Below are 20,134 nucleotides of genomic sequence, written 5' to 3'. Positions count from 1 at the left end.
ATGCGTGCTAATGCGCATTAACATAGTGCGCGTCAATGGATGGGCACCACATTAATGTGCATTTGCGTGTCTGCATGCATGCTAATGCAACTTGGCTATTCATGGCTAAATTTAATGTGCATTAGCGCGTCCACATGTAGATGCGCACAAGGCTCATTAGGTTTAGGCACATGCCCACTGTGGAGTAAAAATGTGTGTGCAAGCACTTACAGAATGTCTGCCTATCACTTTGGTAAGCTCATACCACAGCTTCCACCCCCGTGACTTGTTCATGCACCTGTTACTTGTGTTCATCTTATGGCACAACAGCCTTCAGTCACACAAGGAAAGGAAAACGCCTGCTACTCTGATAACAATAGAAATCAAGATGTGTTAAGCTCATTTTACACCAAATGTATTCCTCCTCCCCACAGATGACCTTACATGAATCTCTCCAAATCAGAGAAGGCTTAATTTGGGTGCCTATCTAGTTTTGTATGCTTCCATATTTTCAGTGCTTGGAGTAGGTATTTCCAAATAGAGACTGAAAAATAAGTCGATGCATAGCTACTTTTCAATGTCTTGCTACCCACAAAACTACTGCCAAAACACGGTCTCTTTCCTAAGGCATCAAAGCACATACTTGCCTGAATCTGACCATCAAGAAGAGTTGTGCGTTTGAGGGCGAAGGGCATTGGAAAGCGTGTAGCCCAATTTTTCTGTGGAACTAGAGAGAAGTACAAAACATTTTGCAGCTTGCCTTGAAAAGATGTGCCCTAACATTGAATGTTTCAGACACTTAGATAAGCTAACAGTAGATAACAGCTTACTCAGTCCAAATGAATAGCTTAATCAGCAATTTTGTATTTCTCTTTGTACACGCTGCTGTTTCCTTAATGGTCTCTTCCTGTTTTCTTCCCTCCCACCCCAGCTGGTTTGAAATGAGAAGCTTTTCTAACCAGTAGGCACTAACGGGTGTTACTTAACAGGTTTCTTTGTAGTGCTTGTAATGTAAACTTGTGATAAAAACAACTAAAAGTCTATTCATCCTAACACGTGCATCATTTTGGACTCTTCCCTATATTCTGAATTTTGATTCATTAACCAAATTGCTTTCAAGAGGTGGCGATCTGGATGTTGCATGCTGGCATTTAAAATTTAACTTAAACAGATGGATGTCATGTTGCTTTTATTGCACCCTTTGTTCTAAATGTTTCTGACCAAACCAGCCAATGATTTTATTAAGCAGGTAATGCTGGATTTTAATGCAATCTAGCGTAGGTTAGCATGCCTCTGCTTTTCGGGTACATTAGCCTACAGCTCTCTTACCATTTGTGTGGATTGCTTTTTCTGAATCGTTTCCATGATCATTCCTTATTTAGACCTTGTATACTTAACCTCCAGAGTTATCATGTATCTGTAGCTATCATGTTCTCATTGTGTGCTTAACTCTCTTCTCCCTGCTTACAGGAATACAGGACATTTATTCTATACTAGACAATTGCTTTCAGTGGGGTGAGAGAACTTCCTCCTGAGTATTCTTCTGCCTATGGGACAGCGAGCCCCGTCTCTCTTGGTCTGGAAGCTTTTTGTTGAATCTCTATTAACAATATCCACGTCGCTTGTGTAAAGTTGAGCAGAACCTTAAACCCTGTTTAGGGCTCTGCTCAACTCTAAACTCCATGGGAACACTAAATAGCCAGCTTGTTCAGGGTCACTTCTGGGCATTATATTTTTCAACTGTATTTTAAAATGCATCTAAAATGACCCACCAAGCAATTCAACTAGAAAGCTGATCCAGCTGGAGAAGTGAATGTCTAAAGATGGCACTCGGTCTTGGCAGATGTGAGTGTTTGAAGCTCATATCTAGACTGCAGTTGCTGCAGCATCACGCTGGCGTACCTGAGCTAGTTATAAACTAATAATAGCCAGCTCAGCTCTTGGCCACAGTCTCGCCTTCGTAGCTTGGAACCGAGTGTGGACTAACAATCCAAGCACATCGCTTTTGTGGTAAGTTTTGCAGCCTGAGTTGAGCTCCACGCTGCTGTAGCCACACCGTGCCTGGTGCATGAGCTGGCTCAGGTGGCCATAACCTCATTTGCTGATGTTAGGGGGTGCAAGGTATAAGATGTTATTCCTGCCAGCTTTGCTCGGCTAGAAAGACCCTTATTCCTTTGAAGTAGCACGTACGTAATGAACAGGGCTGGTATTTCTCTTTGAAAGGATAAATGCTACTAATCTGAAAAGCAGGGCACCAGTGAAAAAAAACTTTTGCTCATCCATCTTTATAGTATGAGTCTCTATTTTCATAAAGTATGAACCTCGTTCATTGGCTAGAATCTATTATACATAAATATGCCTAACGTAAAAAATATTTGTAATTTATGCCCCACAAATACTTTCAAAATACATCTGGATGTCATATCCCCCTTCCCTCAGTAACACTACCTGTCATAATGTATTTCTAATCAAATTCTGCTTTCAGTGAGGAGGGAAGTGGCTAGCCAGGGCCAATACTGCAAGATACTGAGCACTCGGCTGCATTGCAGTTCAGGGAAGTTTACCTTACAGGACTGGGACCTCATTTTGCCAAGCCAACGAAGAGCTTTGAAGAAAGATGACTGTCTTTAAGAGAGCTGTCTGGATTTCTAAGCAGGTGGCAGTCTGCAGTTGGTAGACAACGGTGACATTTCATTACCTACCTGAGTGTCCTTGTCATCAGCCTGTCTCCAGCACAGTCGAGTTACTGAACCTTTCCCTTGCAAAATCAGGAGAGTCGTTACTTATAAAGAAACCAAAATCCTCTTTAAAAAAAAAAAAAAAAAGGCTAAGGGGTCAAACCCTGGTCCTATGAAAGCTAACAGAAGCTTCACTATCGACTTCAGCAAGGCCAGGATTTCATTTACGTTATTTTGCACTGGTGCTCAGTAAGATTTGTGCTCCTTTATCTTTTGATGCCTTCCTCTTTAGTTTTCATATAAGTGAGAAGACCTTGACTCTCGTCCCGTAAGCTCCTCCGTCTGTACAGCCCACATGAGAACCTTGCTCTCATGCATCCTCTCCTGTCGCCAGAGTGGTGTTGCACAGGTTTGGGTGGGAGAGTACAAAGCTTTTGACCTGCCAGAATATGGTAGTGGGCACTAACCTCCTTGCAGTCACCTTATATTAGCTGGTTTGCCAGCCCCATTATCAAACATCAAATCAATATCAAACATTTAAATCAGGTCATGGGACGTTTGGTGGTTCTAATTTAATCATGTTAAAATAATGCTAAGATCAAATTGGCAAGACCTTTAGGTAGTTTAGTGTAGACCTTATTCCACCCAGATGTGACCCCTGCAAACAAAATGCTTCTTCCCAATGGCTCCAGGACCTCGTGGCCTCTTCACCATCAGGGAGTATCCCAATGCCCAGTACATATGCCCCATGTTATGTGGCAAGTGGCATCCACATATGGATGCCAATTGCCACATATGGCATCAGTGGCTTCAACAGCATAGTTGGTGGTAGATGAGTGGCCATATACTTCAAGGGCTGTGACTGACACTTCCATTTCCTGCTAATATAATCCCTGCAGTTGACGCCAATCTGGCATCTGGCCTTCATTGCTGGCACCTTTGTGTACATGTACTTGCAAAGCAGCCACGTGTAATTTAGTGCATACACTCACTAGTGGTTCACATTGGACTTCAGCAGCATATCCTAATCCTGGATTCCTTAAGGTGGCCACTTTTTTGCCTAGAATTTTTCCATGGCACGCTGGGAAGGGCACTGCTTTATGCTTACTGGGGAATGTGCAAAAGAAAAGGCCTCAAAGATAGGCTCCTTCCTTCCTTCCCTCCCTTTAGACATTTACACTATCCACCCATCTTCCCTCTGCTTTCAAGTTCTTTGCATTTTCAGGGTTTAGTTCTGTTGTGGAGAGGATTTGAGGCCTATGGGGATAGCTTTCTAGACAGCAGATGCCATCCTAGCAAAAAGACATTCCTGTGTCCCCAGCAGACATGTTTCTATGCAGTGGTGGAATGCATAGAAATGCTGTTCTAACGTATGAAATACATACCTATAATGCACTTAATTAGTAGGCACATAAGTAACCCCTCTACAGAGTGAGCATACATGGGCGTTTCTAAAGTCAGTGCTTCACCACAGCCTTTTGTTTTTTTAAATAACTTCAGCAATAGCAATCATACTAAAGAAAGCAAAAGGTCACTGCAACTGCCCTATCACCAGATGTGCCTGAAAGCTGTCCTAGCCCCATGGCCCTCTCAGGACATGAAAATAGTTGTGCCGTGCACAAGACGTCTGCACGTGTTGTTCAGCCGCAATAGGTTGTGCCATGTAGCGCAGCTGAGCTAAAACCAAGGGCAATCACATTTTCAGTTATGCAGGGCAGGTTTGTGGTTGCAGAGGTCAGCAAGCAAATGCAGCATTTCAGCTTTTACTCAGGCCACAGACATCGGCCCCAGTTGGCCTGAATTTTCATCAGCTGCTGCTGATCTGGCACAGCTTTGTGTTCCTCTGCGGACAAAATAATCATTTCAAATACATCTCTTGTCACTGTTTAAAATAGTCTCAGCAATATTAGTGGCAACTAAAGGAAGCAAAAGTTTGCTGCCTTTGCCTCCTCCATGATTGCTCTCCTAGGCCAAGGGTCGGCAACGTTGGGCAGAGTGCCAAAAATCACCCACAACCTGGACTTACAAGATGTTGGTGTGCCGGGATGGACCGCAGGGGAGCTGCTAGAGGCCCGATCTTTGCTGTGGCCGCGCAGCTCGGCCCCTTTCCCACCATCCGCCCCGAGACGTGAGTGCCAAGCAAAATGCCTTTGCATGCCACGCTCTGGCACCCGTGCCAGGGGTTGCCTACTCCTGTCCTAGACTATTCCTTGCTTTGATGATCTTTACAGCAGTCTGAAAAAGAATTTTATACACTATGACCCCTGCCTAATTTTATTTCGAAAAATAAGTATGATTTATCTGTTATTCCTGTGAAGAGCCATCTGTGCTGAGGATTTTACTGAATGAGCCCAATTCTGACCGAAGAGAGATGCTGCCAGCTCCAGAAGTCTAGCAGGAGTTATATGTGTACATTAGAGGTTCGCATTTGGCTTGACATCCTTCTCCTTACTTGTGGGTCTAGCTAAGGGAAGCCTGGGTTAAAAATAGGTATAGCTATTTACCAAAGGTACAGTGGCTATACGGCCAACTGCATCTGGGCCACCTTATCCCCTATGGATGCCGCCGCTTATGAAATGTTAATGTTGCCACTCCTCAATGAGCTAACCCCACTACCTCGGTGGATCCTTCCTTATCTCACCCAGCATTTGCTGTGCCGTTCGGAAGCAGTTCACCGCAGGCTATCTGATCTGGTTTAGAGATTTGTTTTCTAAATGACTTTAGCTTTCCTTTTCCTTTTCCTTGGGCCCTGGAGTTCATTTCCTGAGTCACGCCCAGGCTGTAGTACTTGAACTTCAGTTCAACTGGTAATTTTAAGGGTCCCATTACAGCAAGATCCCTTCCCCTTCTGGGACGTGCTGCTCCTGCCTTTTCCTAAGGATAAGAAAATCACTCAACTGCTTAAGCGGATAATGTAGGTCACTGCAATAGAGTTGCGAAAAAGACATGTGCAGCAATTGTATTCAATTGTGGGTACTCAGTTGTATGCCCACTTTAAAAGAAATCAGATGAATTTCATGCTAGGGAATAGCGCTTCATTGACAGCCCTGGAGACTGGAAGGTTGTGCATCTATAGCAGAGATGTTGGTGCTGCAAGAGTACCTGGTCTGTCTCACTATTGGACTTTGACTTTAAATATCAGGGAATCACCTCTAGCTCTTTGGTCCCTCTGCTAGGATCGATGACAGCCAACAACGTAGGGACCTTCATCATCTGGATGTACGACTATAATTTATACAGAGCAATTAGGGCCTTTTCCAGCTCCAGCTGACGTTGTGATGACTCACAGCCGAGGCCGAAGCTGAGTGAGTCAGAGGCTGACCGAGTCCACTTGCTTGTTGATAATTCATAACGAAGACCCAGCCTGAACAAGTGCCATTGATGGAGGAAGCCACAAAACCCTTAGCAAGTCCAGTAAGATTTTTCTGGAAGCAGTATTGCCAGGCGTGGATCAGCAGATATGGGCCGGTGATCATACTCTTGGACTTATAGCATAGCGGTTGGGGCTTGCAAGCCAGCTATTTGCATTTGCAAGGTTTGGATAAGTTTCAGGATGTTGCTGGAGTAGAATCAGTGCTGGCACCTTCCATCTCCCCAGTGAGAAAATGAGCTGCAGTTGGCGTCTACCCAAATGACAAAACCCTGGCATAGTACAAGAACATTTATGTTCAGCAAACATCCTAGGGACGTCCCATGTCCTAGGAAAACTTCCTGCCCCCTGGTGCTGCATGAGCCAATCACATTGGGCCCTTTGTTATATGTTGCCAGCAAGCGTGTGGGTATGGTCAGCCTCTGGATTCCTCGGTCCTGGCGTGGACGGTGAGTCAGTACAGTGTGAACCTGCTTTGGCACAGCTTTTCCGTGGTGAGTTGTCACGGGAGCCAGACCTCTATTGACTTCCAACCCAGGGGCGATGACGCATTTCAGGGACGGAGGTCAGAATGATACTTTTACAAGTGGTTTGACTTTCTGTGCACTTCAAAGCCCAGTGTTGTGATTCCCTGGGAACCCAGAAAAGAGAAACCACTTTTCAGTCTCAAGTATCTTCCAGTTCTGTTAGGGACGCATTTCTAAGAAGCAGTGATCCCGGGCTGGTTCAGGACGGTGATGAGACGCCTGCGTGAGTTAATGATAACGGCATTAAGGAGCTGTATACATGAGCCCTATACTGACAGAGCTCCCTCCTGGACCACTTCACCATAGGGCTTGTGATAAGAGGCCGCAGCAAGGAACCTGGAGCCAGGCGGCCTGTCTCCGCTTGCCCTTTGTGTCTTAGCCTCTTTACAAGCGTGATCACTAGTCTGTCTATGCTCAACGCAGCTCTGATTTGCCTAAAATAGTCCTTCCTTTTTTAAAATAAGGACACTCTTATCCATCCCATGCTCTCTGCCCTGGTGACTCAGAGGGGCTGGCATGGACCGTTAATGCGGAGTGGTACGGAGCGGCACCGACTAACACAGACGCTCGCCGTGCCGGGGCACTTAGGTCCCATTCTCCTGCCGTTGAAGTCAGTGGGAGCTTTGTGAGCGATTTCAGTGCTGGCAGGAAGTGGATTTTGCCCCTGGCTTCAGAACCAGGCTCTGTATTGTTGTCTTGGATGAGAGAGATGTTGGCAGCTGGTTTAGATTGGCATCGAAGTGCAGATCAGCAGCCAGGCCTTACCCCATTGTAGAGGCCCAGAGAAATTCATTTCTTTTCCCAGGGGCTTTCTGCTGACCGTGCCCCTAGGAAGCTGCGTGCTCATAGTTTCCAGTGGCTATGCCTGTCAGTGCAGGTATTCTTGCAGATTAGGCATTAGTGGTTCAGCATTTGGGGTGAGAGGTGTCCATTGCAACGGAGCAAAGGGAAGCTGAGGTTGGAAAGGAGAGCGGACGAGTAGAGTATGGATCCAAAAGGTTGAAAAGTCCTCCAGTGCCTAGCAGCCCGTAGAGGTAGGGTGTTTAAAGCCCACCGCTTCCCATAATCAGTAGCATATAAGGGAATGATATAGCTAGCACAGGGGCGGGCAATTATTTCGGGCAGAGGGCCGCTTACTGAGTTTTGGCAAGCCATCGGGGCCGCATGACAGGCAGCCGGGGGCAGATAAATATTCATTTTCCAAACTTTTTGGGTGCCCCGTGGGCCAGATAGAATGGCCTGGAGGGCCATATTTGGCCCGCGGGCCACATTTTGTCCACCCCTGAGCTAGCATCACATCCAGGCACCTCTCGCTCTTTGGTCTGAATAACATAATACTCATTTACAGCTGGGTTGAGTGGAGGGGATGCCTTCTGGTATAAGTCTGGAGAAGGACGTAAACTCATGCCTCAAGTGGTCTCAAGCTGTAGTGAGATCGTCATAACCTGAGGGTGTTGCTAGGCTGGTGAAAACTGCTTATCCCATAACTTGTTTCTATTTGTGTTGGGGGCTAGGAGTCTCGACTGACAACGTGTGAAGCTTTTTCAGATGGGAATGGGTACCCTGAAATCAGGGATCTGCCCGTGTGAGTTTTCATTCAATCCATGGTAACTTTTCCAGTTAAACAACACTCATTTGGGAATGCCCACTTCATACCACTCAATCTGATCCTTACAATACCATTTCCTGGATCAAACGCAGGCTTCCTCGAGCTGTCTTTCATGTTTTTCTGCCTGCACAAGGCTGGGTTCAGAGTGGTTTGTTTTATAGACTGTACCAATGCAGGCATCCTGCCAGGTTCCTAAACTGACAGCTACGGTGAAGGATGTAATGTCTCATTTTAATGCAATGAAATACCTGGCTTGAGGCCAGTATGAAATAAGGTCAGTGAAATAGCTGTTGTACAGAGTGTACATCGCAGAAGTCAGTGGCGGCTGTGAACCCACCCAGGGAGAAATCTGACTTTTCCCTTTGCTTAGACATTAGTTAGCCATCGTACTATCAAGCTCAGGCAACCAGGATGTAAAGCCACTGGCCATTTCCCCCTTAAGGCCAAATATGATTTCCACTCCTAAATGGATTTAAGCAGAGCAGAACCATGGTGATTGTTGCACCGGTTTTATAAGCTGTTCAATTGCTAGGAAAAGAAATGGAAACCTTGATGTTTTTGTGCATCCCTTTGTGCATTTTCATTGCTTGAATTGCGGTGCCGTCAACCCTCTAAAGTTCTGCAGAGGCATTAATATCCTTGGGGGGGATACCGCACCTCTTAACCCTATTCTTTTAGTGACTCTTGTGCCTTCTCACTGGCCATACCACATATGCAGTTGGTGTCTCAGTGGTTTCATTGCCAATATCATCAACTTAAACACGCAAGCGAAGCAGGCTTCTCTAGGTGCCTTCCTTCCGGCTACAGTTCAATCCAGTATTTATATTGCAGAAAGTGACAAGTCATTTGAGTTCCCAGTTCAGTCAGAGGTTCAAGGAACAGCAATGTTTGCTAAAATAGCTCTTGCATGACCCCTTGTGTTAGAAAGCAGGCTCGTTGTCATGGTTCGATCACTAGAGATGTCCACAGGAAGCTTGTGTACATGTGTATTACATGCATTGATGTATATGTATCACATCACACAAATGTGGCCATGTCTACACATGCTTTTATGCCAGCATGTGCAGTAAATTACTGCGCATTAAGTGGGAATAGGCCGGCATCTTCATGTGCAGACATTGAAGCGCATTAATGCTGTGTGCGGACTGACTTGGAACTAAAGTTAGTCCCAAGTTAGTCCACACACACACACACACACACACACACACACACAGAGTGTTACTGCGCAATAAGTCGTCTACACATGCGTTACTGCATAGTAACTAATTAAATCAGCATAAGTTGCCATATTTAGTGCACAGTATGGACATGCACTTGTAGATGCTTGCCTATACTGCACAGTAATTTCGGTTACTGTGCAGTAAATGTGCACGTGTAGATGCACCCTGTATGTATGTTTGTGAATATGCTCTTTGTCTATCCACCTATATCTGCATATGTGAAATTTGACATCTATATCTATACACATTTATCAAAATGTATGTATAGGCTACTCTATAGTGACCCAAATACTAGGGGGCCTCTGTTCAGGATCACAAAAATTTCTACCTCTGTTTCTTTTTGAGAAAGGGATTTTCACATACCTTGCACGCATTTAGAGCATGATATTTTTTATATTTACACTTTTTATTGATCTGCGTGTTCCATGAGATAAACCCATTTGCCCAACCACCCGGTCAAATCTGTCTAACATGCTACTTTAAGTAGTTTTTTTTGTAAAGCACACATCCATTGCTGTAGGTCCTGTGCTGTAATTTTGAAATGCACAGCTAAGAGTAAAGCTCCCAACACACAGTTTAAAAAATGCTATTAGGACTTGTAGTAGAGATGATATGCTTTATTAGACCAACAAGACTTTTGCAAAAAAAAGTCTTTAATTGCAAGCTTTCGGGCACAGGCACCCTTCATCAGGCATTGGAGAAAAGACTGTAAAGTGCTCAATCAAAGTTACAATCTTTTCTCCAGTGCCTGATGAAGGGTGTTTGTACCCGAAAGCTTGCAAATTAGGAAATTTTTTGCAAAAATCTTGTTGGTCTAATAAAAGATATCATCTCTACTACGAGTCCTGATTGCCTTTTCCTCTAGACCAATTCGGCTACAACGAGGATACCTGAAAAAATGCTGTAGCACTTCTATACCGCACCCAACACTAGACAGCTGGCCATGGTGCCAGATAAGGTACTCCAGATACTACATAAAAAATATGATATTCAGAAAAGAAGTCCCTTTATGATCTCTTGTGTTAGAATATGTGTAAGATAGATACCTTTTAAGCTATGGTATGACCAATGAAATGTGTAGCATGAATGTAATGAATTTAAATCATATGCAAGTGTGCACTCTGTTCTAGGACAATGGGATCTGGAAAAAAAATTAAACCTTATGCTAAACTGGCTAAAGAAACACCATCTTAAACATTTTGTTTAAGACCCCCCACATCCTTCCATCTGCCAGTCTTAATCTCTTATACCTTTCTTCATCAAGGTGGATGTTTACTGTAGTCATAGCTTAGGATTTTCACATGTGCTTAAGGGAGTTAGCCTCTGAGCAGGCTGTCAGTCAGAAAGGCTAACATGAATAAGCGATGCTCGTGCATTTAGGAGAATATGTTGATGCGATTAAGAATAGATCTCACCTGTCTCTGTGCCCAAGGGGTTTTGATGATTCATCTTTTCTGCTCTAGGGAGGAATAGAAGTGGGAAGATCTAGTCCTGTGTAATAGCTGATGCCCCAAATTGACAGGCTTTGTGGCCATCATACATCTGTCTGCAGTCTCTTTTTCTGCTGGTGCTCATTGACTCGTATCCGAGCATCTGAGAGTCTGAGTACAGCATGTGATACGATGCATTGCATACTTCAGTTATAAACTGAGCGGACAAATGAGCCCATCCCTATGTGAGTGTGTGTTTTGACTGAAAATGGAGATATATGTGACGGGATCCAAGGCCGCAATTATGTACGTTTCCTTTCATTAGGGAAGAATAAGTGTCCTATCACACTTTGCAGAGATTTATAGCTTTGTTTTCTTGCCTGAACAGTTTTACTGTGTGTTCTTTTTAACTCTGTGCCAACGGTTTCATCTTCTAAGTGTTAATTTATATTCTGTTCATGTTTAATCCAGGCACCTGCAAAGTGCTCAGTTTAAAGCTCAGAGTCTTCCAGCTCCTCTTCCAAGGCTGCTGACGGAGGTGAAGCACAATCTTGAAAGGGGGGAGGGGGCGCTATATTGGGGTGCCCAGTTGTGTGGGGTCAGGATCCTAGTGAGGAAGACCCTGCCATGGGTCAGACCCTATGGAAAGAGGCTGTTGGCCATTCAAATAGCAGTCCAGAGCCCATATCCAAGGCACCGCAACCTTCAAACACCTATAGAGGTGCTTTATTCAGCATTTATTCCAGTAGAACTGGTTGTGTGCTCAGACCATGTCATCTGTACAGCCTAGGTAGCGCCCCAGCCAGCTCCCATGACCTAGCACAGTGGTACTCAAGGGGTTTTTTTTTGCTTGTGGACCAGGTGTGTGATGCAGGGCTGGACTGAGCTCTGCATGCCAGGATTGGGCCTTGAGGCCAAGCACCACCCCTGCATGTCAGGATTGGGTCCCAGGGACTCAGATTGAACCCTGGGGCCCTGCACCAGCCCTGTGCATTGGCATGGGGCACCAGAGCCCAAAATGCAGGGCTGAGGGCTCCCCACAGGTAGCTCCCTGGCCACCAAATTTCCGTACTAATGGTCCAGAAGACACTGTGCTGCGAGCTGGGTCTGGCCTAGTGCATCAATGTGCCTCAAGCGGTAGAGGTCCCTTTTAGCCAATGTCCATGACTACTCAGCCAGATAGTTGAATGCCAGCAACTCCTTGGTTTGCATGATAACAGAATCCTTTTGTTACCTAAGGCTTTGCTGTTGTCCCAAAAGGATGATTCTTGGGGACACAAAAGGCCTGCGGCCATGTCATTCTTTGCACGCACAAAAATGCAGTGATGCCACAGGCCATCGAGGGCGTTTAATAACTAGCAAAAGACCTCACACACAGAGTTTGTGCCCAGATCTGAGTCCTTGCCTTCCCCGGGAGGAAAGAGCATTTCAATCTGAGTGTTTGGCTGCCAGTCGAATCACCGCTGCAGTTCTCAAATGCGGAGCAAGATGCTTGCTACGAGGTAGCGAGGCTGAATCCCTGTGGAGTACAAATGGCTTTGGAAGGCTGCATTATCAGTGGGAAGCCTGTTTTAATCCAGACATGTTCAGCACTCAGCTGCCAGGTTATCATGACAGAGCTGACAGCAAGCACAGGTGGCATTGGTGGAAAGGACCCGAGCACGGCGTTCTACCAGACGAGTCCAAATTATCCCTCCTTGCGTCCCCGCTGCCTTTTCAGAAAGAGCTCAGGGATGCGGGGATGCGGAATAACCTCATCGGATCAGTAGTGGAAATATCAGAAACCTGCAGCTGTGACCTGGTATAATGGCTGGATGGGAAGGAAGCAGGGGGCCCAAATTAGTTCTGGCTCTATCCTTTCCTACGTGTGTCGGAGGAAAACCAGTAGGACTAGTTCAGATGAGATGGCACTTGACTCTGCTCTCACGCTGGCTTTATGCCACGGACTGCAACAGCTGCTCCTGGCGCCTGCAAAGAATTTACAGCCGAGGGGGAGCAGTCGATCATCTGCATGCCGGCACAAAAGCAGAAGCAGATTCATAGTACGTGGACTGCTTTCTATCTTAATTTGCCATTACTGGCCTGTGCTAAGCTTTCAGCTGGAGGGAGAGATGGTACTCATACACGCTACAATCTCAGCACGGCCGCTGCTTGCCGCTAGAGGGCACCAACTACCAGTAATATTAAAAAACCAGGCAGGGAGGCGTATATGATGCGTGGGCCAAGCCCACTCTTGACTTCACCCCTAATAAGGGGATTCCTGTGGTCTTTAAGAGAAGCCAGCTCAATATTTGGGAGAAGATCAAGGCGTGAGAAGGGAGAGTTTGTGTGCCCTGCTTAGAGTCGGGGTGGCGTGCGGGAATTGTTCGGGCAGTGCCCAGACAGAGCGGAGGGATCTCCATAGCGAGTGCGTATCTGAGGCAGCATCGCGCAGTCCTCGTGCTGCGCTCGCACCGGTGGGTGGTCACTGCTCCGGCTGGAGAAAGAGCCATTTGCTACAGATTGCCCCCAAGCTGAGACATCACCTTGTGCTCCAGCAGGTAGTTATGTCTGCCCTCCCTCTCCCAGCAAACCGCGAGCAGGGATTACTTGAAGGAGGGCCCTTGGAGAAGGCTTCCAAGCCCACCCAACAGCAGCTTGCAAATCCTGTTTGCTTCCTCCGTGCGCTTAGAAGGGAACTGATCCTCTTGGAGCACCTAGCCCTCGCTCTTTAGCCGTGGGTCTGTCAAGGTGCAGCATCCTTACCAAGCGAGTTGCCTGTCCTACCGCAGTGCCATGCTAGTTATTTTTAATGCACCATTATACTTTATGGGCAGATGGAGAGACTTGGGGGGGGGACTTGTGGGCTGCTTTCCCTTAGACCACTGCAAAGATGAAAGAGCCTCGTATGTAGTCGGTCAAGTCCGGCTGACCCACAGTTGGTCCTAAGCATCTTACCGGCTAAGATTTTCCCAGCTGACTTATGGATTTAGCTACATAACTCCTTGGGTTGGCATCAACCATGGGAGAGAGGGACCGCAGAACTTCCTGTGATCTTTTTTGGATCTTCTTGGAGGCCTTGCAGCTTAGGCTAAGAGAAAACTGGGAACTCAGGATATTACTGGTAGGGGGAACCCCACCTCCTACTTTTAAAGCAGGAAATAGTGATGTAATTTTGGGGTGCTCCCCACACTTGTGGGGCTGGTACAACTCTTCCTCCACTCCACCCACTCCTAGGCCCTGGCTCTCAGCTGAACGGCTTTCATTTCTATCTTTGTGCCCCCTCCTAATAGAAAAGCTATTTCTTTTCTCTCTCTTTTCCTTTCATATTCATATATCCTGCAGATATTCCACACAAATACCTTTCCAAATCAACCCCACTAGAAGGATTTCAAGGGCAAATACTCATGATCAGAGTCTCTGTATCGACCGATCTTTATCGTCTCGCTTTGCTCAGTCTGGCTAGAAGATAAAGATGTCGTAAACACGCCACTGCTAGTGTTTTGTGATTCAAGCAGGTTGAACTAGAAGTGAAGATAAGACCGTGATCCTTATCGGATCACAGTGCCTCGATCTATGGTACGGAAGCACGGGACCCACACGGGAGCAGGCCAGATTCTGTATGCGGCGACACCAACATAAAGTAGCTTCATGGGGTCGAAGATCATGAATAGTGATGTTGATTTATGCTGTTGATTGCAAAGGATTTCTGCTAGCATAAATGAGAACACCAACCGGCCCCACATGTCTCAGTTGCAGGGACAAACTGGGGGATAAAGGGAGGGATAAAGAGTCTGAGAGAGTAATGCAGGCCTAAGACTGGGAGCCATGAGCCTCATACTGGGATATACAAGTCGCGTATATCGGAAAAATGGAGTTTAGACTCTTTTCAGCATGGATGTGACTGTTTTAGTTCTTCAATGAAACGGTAAACGGGCTGAGAGAAAAAGGCAGGCCATTAAAAAAAACCCTTAGTACTCTGACGGACACAAGAAATCTGCTGTCTTATGTTAATTAACCACAGCTCTCGGGAGAAGGGTGGGTCACTTCCACATCAAATTCACATACCGCGGGGAAGGAATGTGCTGACAATTGCTTGGAGCAAGAATCGATGACTTAGATTTTTTTTTTTAAATGAAAAAATAACCCAAATTTCCAAACCCAGGGCTAAGATTTTCCAAGAACCTGCTGATCTGCGTGGCCCAGCCCGATGTAGTTTTCCATAAACAGTGAGTGCACCAGCCAAAACCCTTCACCCCCCCCTCCCTCCCCCCCCCCGAATCACGACTCCCTTTGGAAAATCTGACCTTAGTCTAAAATTAAGCATTTGAAGTCTGACATCATCCTCCATCAGTGGCTTAACTTAAAGATATGCCTAGGTCCTCTGAACACAAGGCCTCTGATTTTAGATGCCTACATTTTAGGCACCCAGCTTTGATCCAGATGGACAAACTCCTTCTAAATGAAGCCAGATTTTAAAGAGCTGGAAGCTCATTTCCTATTAGGCAAATGAACATGATTTGCATAAAAGTCCTCTCTGGCAAAAAGCCAGGTTTCCACTGAGTGGTGACCACTTTGGGGAAGGGGTTGACCACAAAGTAGTCATCTCCAAACTGCAAGGCAAGGGAGACAAATTGGGGCTTTATTCCCATCAGGGTCTTAAGACCAGGGCACTTGTACATTTTTTAATATGAACATAAATAGGCCAGCTCCTTGGAAACACACCGCCTTCATGCAGCCCTGGCTGGATGTCAGCAATAATGGGACATTGTTTTGATTCCAGTGCCTCCAAATGCAGTCTTTCCTGCATAGCAGCTACAACAGGATTAAAATATATATTTCAATTTCTATTGAACTTGCTATCACCTCAAGGGTGCTAGGCTGAAACAGCTGAGAAAGCACCAGTGACAAGCAGGGTTTGGGAATGGAGAAGCAAGCAAATAAAGCAAGTGTCATGTGCCTTATTTCACCAAGGCCGCGTCCCACGGAAGCGTAACTAGACCCCAGCTGAAGCTGTAGGGACTTCTGTGAGTGAAGGGAAGCAGGTATGTAAAGGTGAGCTTTTTAAAACCACCTTCTTGAGGTTCTTACATGCAAAGGTACTCAGGCACCAACCCCTCTTTAGGTGCTGAAAGCTATGTCAGGATGTTAAACATATCCCCAGTGCATGGCACTGCTCTAGAGAGGCTGCTTCCAAGGTAGGGATAGACATTCAAAAAGCCCAAGCCTGAATTGATTCAATCTTTGCAGGGGAAAGAGCCCCGGCATGTCCCTGTTAAGGTGAAGGCGGCAGGGAGAAGAGTTAATTCCTCCTTCCGTCCCTTCTTCCCTGCAGCTGGGGTCTTCCAGCCCCCAGGCCACTGATGCAGCCCCCTCCCCTCTGCTCCCTGGCAAACAGGCTGACCCCAGCTGCAGTGGGAGAGGAAGGGAAGGAAGGAAGAATTAACCCCCTCCTTGCCCACTTTGCCTTAACAAGGCCATGCCGGCCAGTGTCTCGCCACCACTGGTCCCTGCCTGGGCTAGACAGCAGATGGTGGGGCCAGCCCTGCTCTGGATCACAGAGCGCAGCCTAGCCCAGAGAGTATGCTGGGATGCTGGGGGAGTCTGGTTAAACTTAAACCAGGAAGAAGTCTGGGACAGACATTGCATAAACTGGTTTGAGCTCAATCAGTTAAGTCTGATATCACATTCAACCAAGTTTATCTCAAACTAGTTACAGCCAGTTTGATACTGGTTTATGTGCACTGAATGTCTGTTCTGTTACAGGTTTAAACCAGTTACGGATCACATGAACCAGTTTATGTATAATGTCTGTCCCTAGCCACTATCCCCAGCACTGCTCCAGATAGGTTGCTTCCTAAATTAGAAGCAAAATATATGTGGCTACATGGCCTTGCGAATTAGCTTGAGGGCCAGACTAGTTGGCACTATCACTTAGTAGTGCTATTTGGCCTAACCAAGATCCCCCACTGAAGTGGCTACATTTTTTTTGATTTAATCTGGGTAAGTTTGGGCAGTGCAGCATGAATTAGGGCAGTAAATTTACTGTCCGGCCAGCGATTCTCAACCAGCGTGTTACATATCATGATTCACAAGATAAACCCGGAGTTTCCAAACAGGTATGCATTGCGTCAGAAGCGTCAGTTCTGCCCTGCTGTAGTCTTGCAGAGTTCTTTGCAACAACAGAATTGCTCTCTCATCTTTCTATAGTCAAAAAACAAGTGAAAACTAAGAGCTGGCACTATTGGGTGCTTGTACACACCATGGCGTTTAATCCTCCTTAATTAAACGAGCTTTAAAAATTTTAAACTGGTTTATTTTGGCACGTTGGGTTTGTGTTTGCATGCAATGGGCTTTCGAACGAATGAAGTCCTGTGTGCAATTCCCCGCAAATTCCAGTTGGGGAAGCCGAATACCAATCTGGCTCGGATCGCCCTCCCCCTGCTCCCATCAGCCGAGTAAAGTAAAATCCCTGACATTTGGGCAGGGCAGGGGCAGAGGCTGGGGCAGCGGGGAACTCTGTGGCCAGCCAGGCAGCACAGGGGTCGGTGTCCATGCTCATGGGGGCTTAGCAGCCAGGAGATGCTGCCCATGGGGAAGGAGGGGGAAGTGGGGGCTGTAGCCAGGCTGCCTGGCTCATCACAGCAGCCCCATCCCAGGGCCGGGGCATGCCACAAGCCTCCCTTTCCTCTAGCAGATGTACTTGTCCAAAGTTAACTCAAAACACCACTTCCTACATGACCCTGAGACTCTCCATCCAATCGCTGACTCTTGCAAGGCCCCCTGGAGCTGTTAAACTCAGAAGAGGGCACAGCTGGAAGTGCTAATGGCTGTAATTGCCACCTAGAGCAATAGCTATTGGGCAGTTATGCATGAAATCCTGCCCGCTGGTTCCCCAGACTGACCCTGGTCATATTCTGCTCTTGGCTGCACTGATGTAAATCGGGAATCATCCCATAGAGCAGCATTAACCCAGCCGTAAACTAACATCGTTAGCAGCAGAATTTAGCCTTCTGGTTAGAACTGCGGACTTCTTACTGTTCACGGCTTAAATACACTGGAAGCCCATAAAAGAGTTAGAAGCTATTTCTCTTGCAAACCAAACTCATTAAAAACTTTGGCTCCATCTCCTAACAGCTATTATTCGATCCACAGGCTTCACACGCAAGAGAAAGCCATAAAATATAATTGAGGAGCTGCCACCTTTCTCCTTAAAAAAACAACCCAGCAGGGCTTTTCCCCAGCAGCATTTCAAACACCTGCAGCAAATAAGGTTTTACTAGCATGGCTGCCTATCTTTTTTCCCTGCCCCGTCAACAGGTAAATGAAATAGGAGATGGCCACTGTTAGTAAAAAAAGTCTTTGGATCTGCACATGGATTTTCAAGCTCCAAATTTCCAAAAGAGAAATTGAATTTGAGGGATTATCGACCCACTCCAGAGGGGAAGCGAAAAGATAACTAGAAGCCAAAACCAGCATCAAGTGGGAGTGTGAGGCCAGGAAATCACTGCTGATTTCCAAGAAGCCAATTGACAAGTATAATTGCTCGCTGTTAGAAGATGACATTCCCGCTTCCTGCGCTCCAGTCTGACGTTGGGGATCGGTGACGTGTGGAGCATCTGCATACAGTGTTTTCAGCTCACATGATGTACAACAGCAGTCAGAAGAGGTGAAGGCCATAGGGTAGCATACAGGGCTCTACTAAATTGCTAACACAGGTCCGTCCCCATTACTTCTTGCTGGAGGAAGAGGGGGAGATTGCATTCACCTAGAAGCAGCTATTGTAAGTACTTCCATAGGCCCCTCTCTCTGCAATATCCCATCGTCCAACAGACGTATCTTCACAACGCTCTGTAGGGTAGTGACGTGCCGTTATTCCCATCCTAATGACGGGGGGGCGCAGCGAGACCCTACAGAAGAGGGTCCTAGCAGCAAGATCCAGAGAAGTTCTCTCAGGTGGATTCGTTTTCTCTTAGCATCCCCCGGGCTAAGGGCTAAAGTACGGAAGAGATTGAAGTGCCTAACGCCAGCACTTTGGCCTATCAGCACACTTTACCAAAGGCTCAGCACAATAGCAGTGATGTCTGTCAGCATCCCTTTTGCTCCAGCAAGGTCCAAGGGGGACCTTGTGTGCATGCCAGAATAGGAAGAGTCCCTCGATTGCATGTAATTTGAAGGGAATCAAACGCAACCAGCATTTGGCACAAGCCAAAAGAAATGAGCTGGAATTAAGGACGACGTCATTCTGCCTCTCTTTAGTCATAGGCATGATCCGGCCTTCCCATTCCCTGCACTAATGGTTATAACTTCCCCATCCCAAACTAAAGTACATTGTCTTCTCTTCCCAGGAGCTGTCTCAGGCTTCTTTCTTCATGCCATTCCCTTTCTTGCCCCTTTTTTGTGTGACCTTGGCAAAGTCACCTCCGCTCCCTTCCCAACCTTTGTCCGTCTTCTCTACTTAGCTTGTGAGCGGGGGCGGTCATGGCTTGGTGACATGGGGAAGTTGACTGGAGCAATTTTGGATTAATTAGAAAACCATGCTCTGCCTAAATGAGTTATGTGCTTTCACTTCTTATCCCGGCTGTTGCAAAAAAATGTTCCTACGTAGATGGGTTGCCTAGTACATAACACAATGGCGCCCCGATCTCCTTTTGTGCTGCTGTTCAAGGTGCTCCTGTAACCGTGATTGTAGTGCTAATAAGATATTTGAGGCTTTGTTACTCAGTTGTGTTTATGAAGCTCATAGGCCCGTGTATTTAAATGCAGGCTGCCTGAGGTCAGCACCTGATGTGATGCATTCATATTGCTACCGTGACACCCTTCTAACCCTTTTAAAGCTCTGACCATCCCTCTGGGGGCCCAGATTTCAACAGCTGATTTCCCTTACTCCAGGAGAATCTGGCTCCTGCAAAATGCCAAAGCACTAAGCCTTGAAAACAGGAAACTGTCCTCAACAGATTGAACGGAGACTTTCAGGATACTCTGGCATAGGCCGACTATAAAAGGTGGGTTTGAGTGTGACCTAGAGAAAAGCTGAAGATCCTTAGTCTAGAACAGAGGTCCCCAAACTTTTTCTTATTGCGTACCCCCTTCCAGATTTACCTGCTGCTCACGTACCCCTACCAGCATACGTTTTGTATTTTAACCCCTCACATTTCATTATAATAATAATTGGCAATTAAACAATTTCTCCTGTATACCCCCCCCCAGAGATGTCTTGTGGTACGCATACCAGTTTGGGACCCCCCTGGTCTAGAAGACAGTCACAGCCTGGTCCTGAGTGAACATGGAGATGAAGGATAAATCCAGTGCCCTGATGCAGACAGGATGACAGCGCAGGAG

Source organism: Alligator sinensis, unplaced genomic scaffold, assembly GCF_000455745.1.
Source record: "Alligator sinensis unplaced genomic scaffold, ASM45574v1 scaffold876_1, whole genome shotgun sequence".
Classification (NCBI taxonomy): Eukaryota; Metazoa; Chordata; order Crocodylia; family Alligatoridae; genus Alligator; species Alligator sinensis.
Note: the sequence above shows the minus strand (reverse complement) of the source record.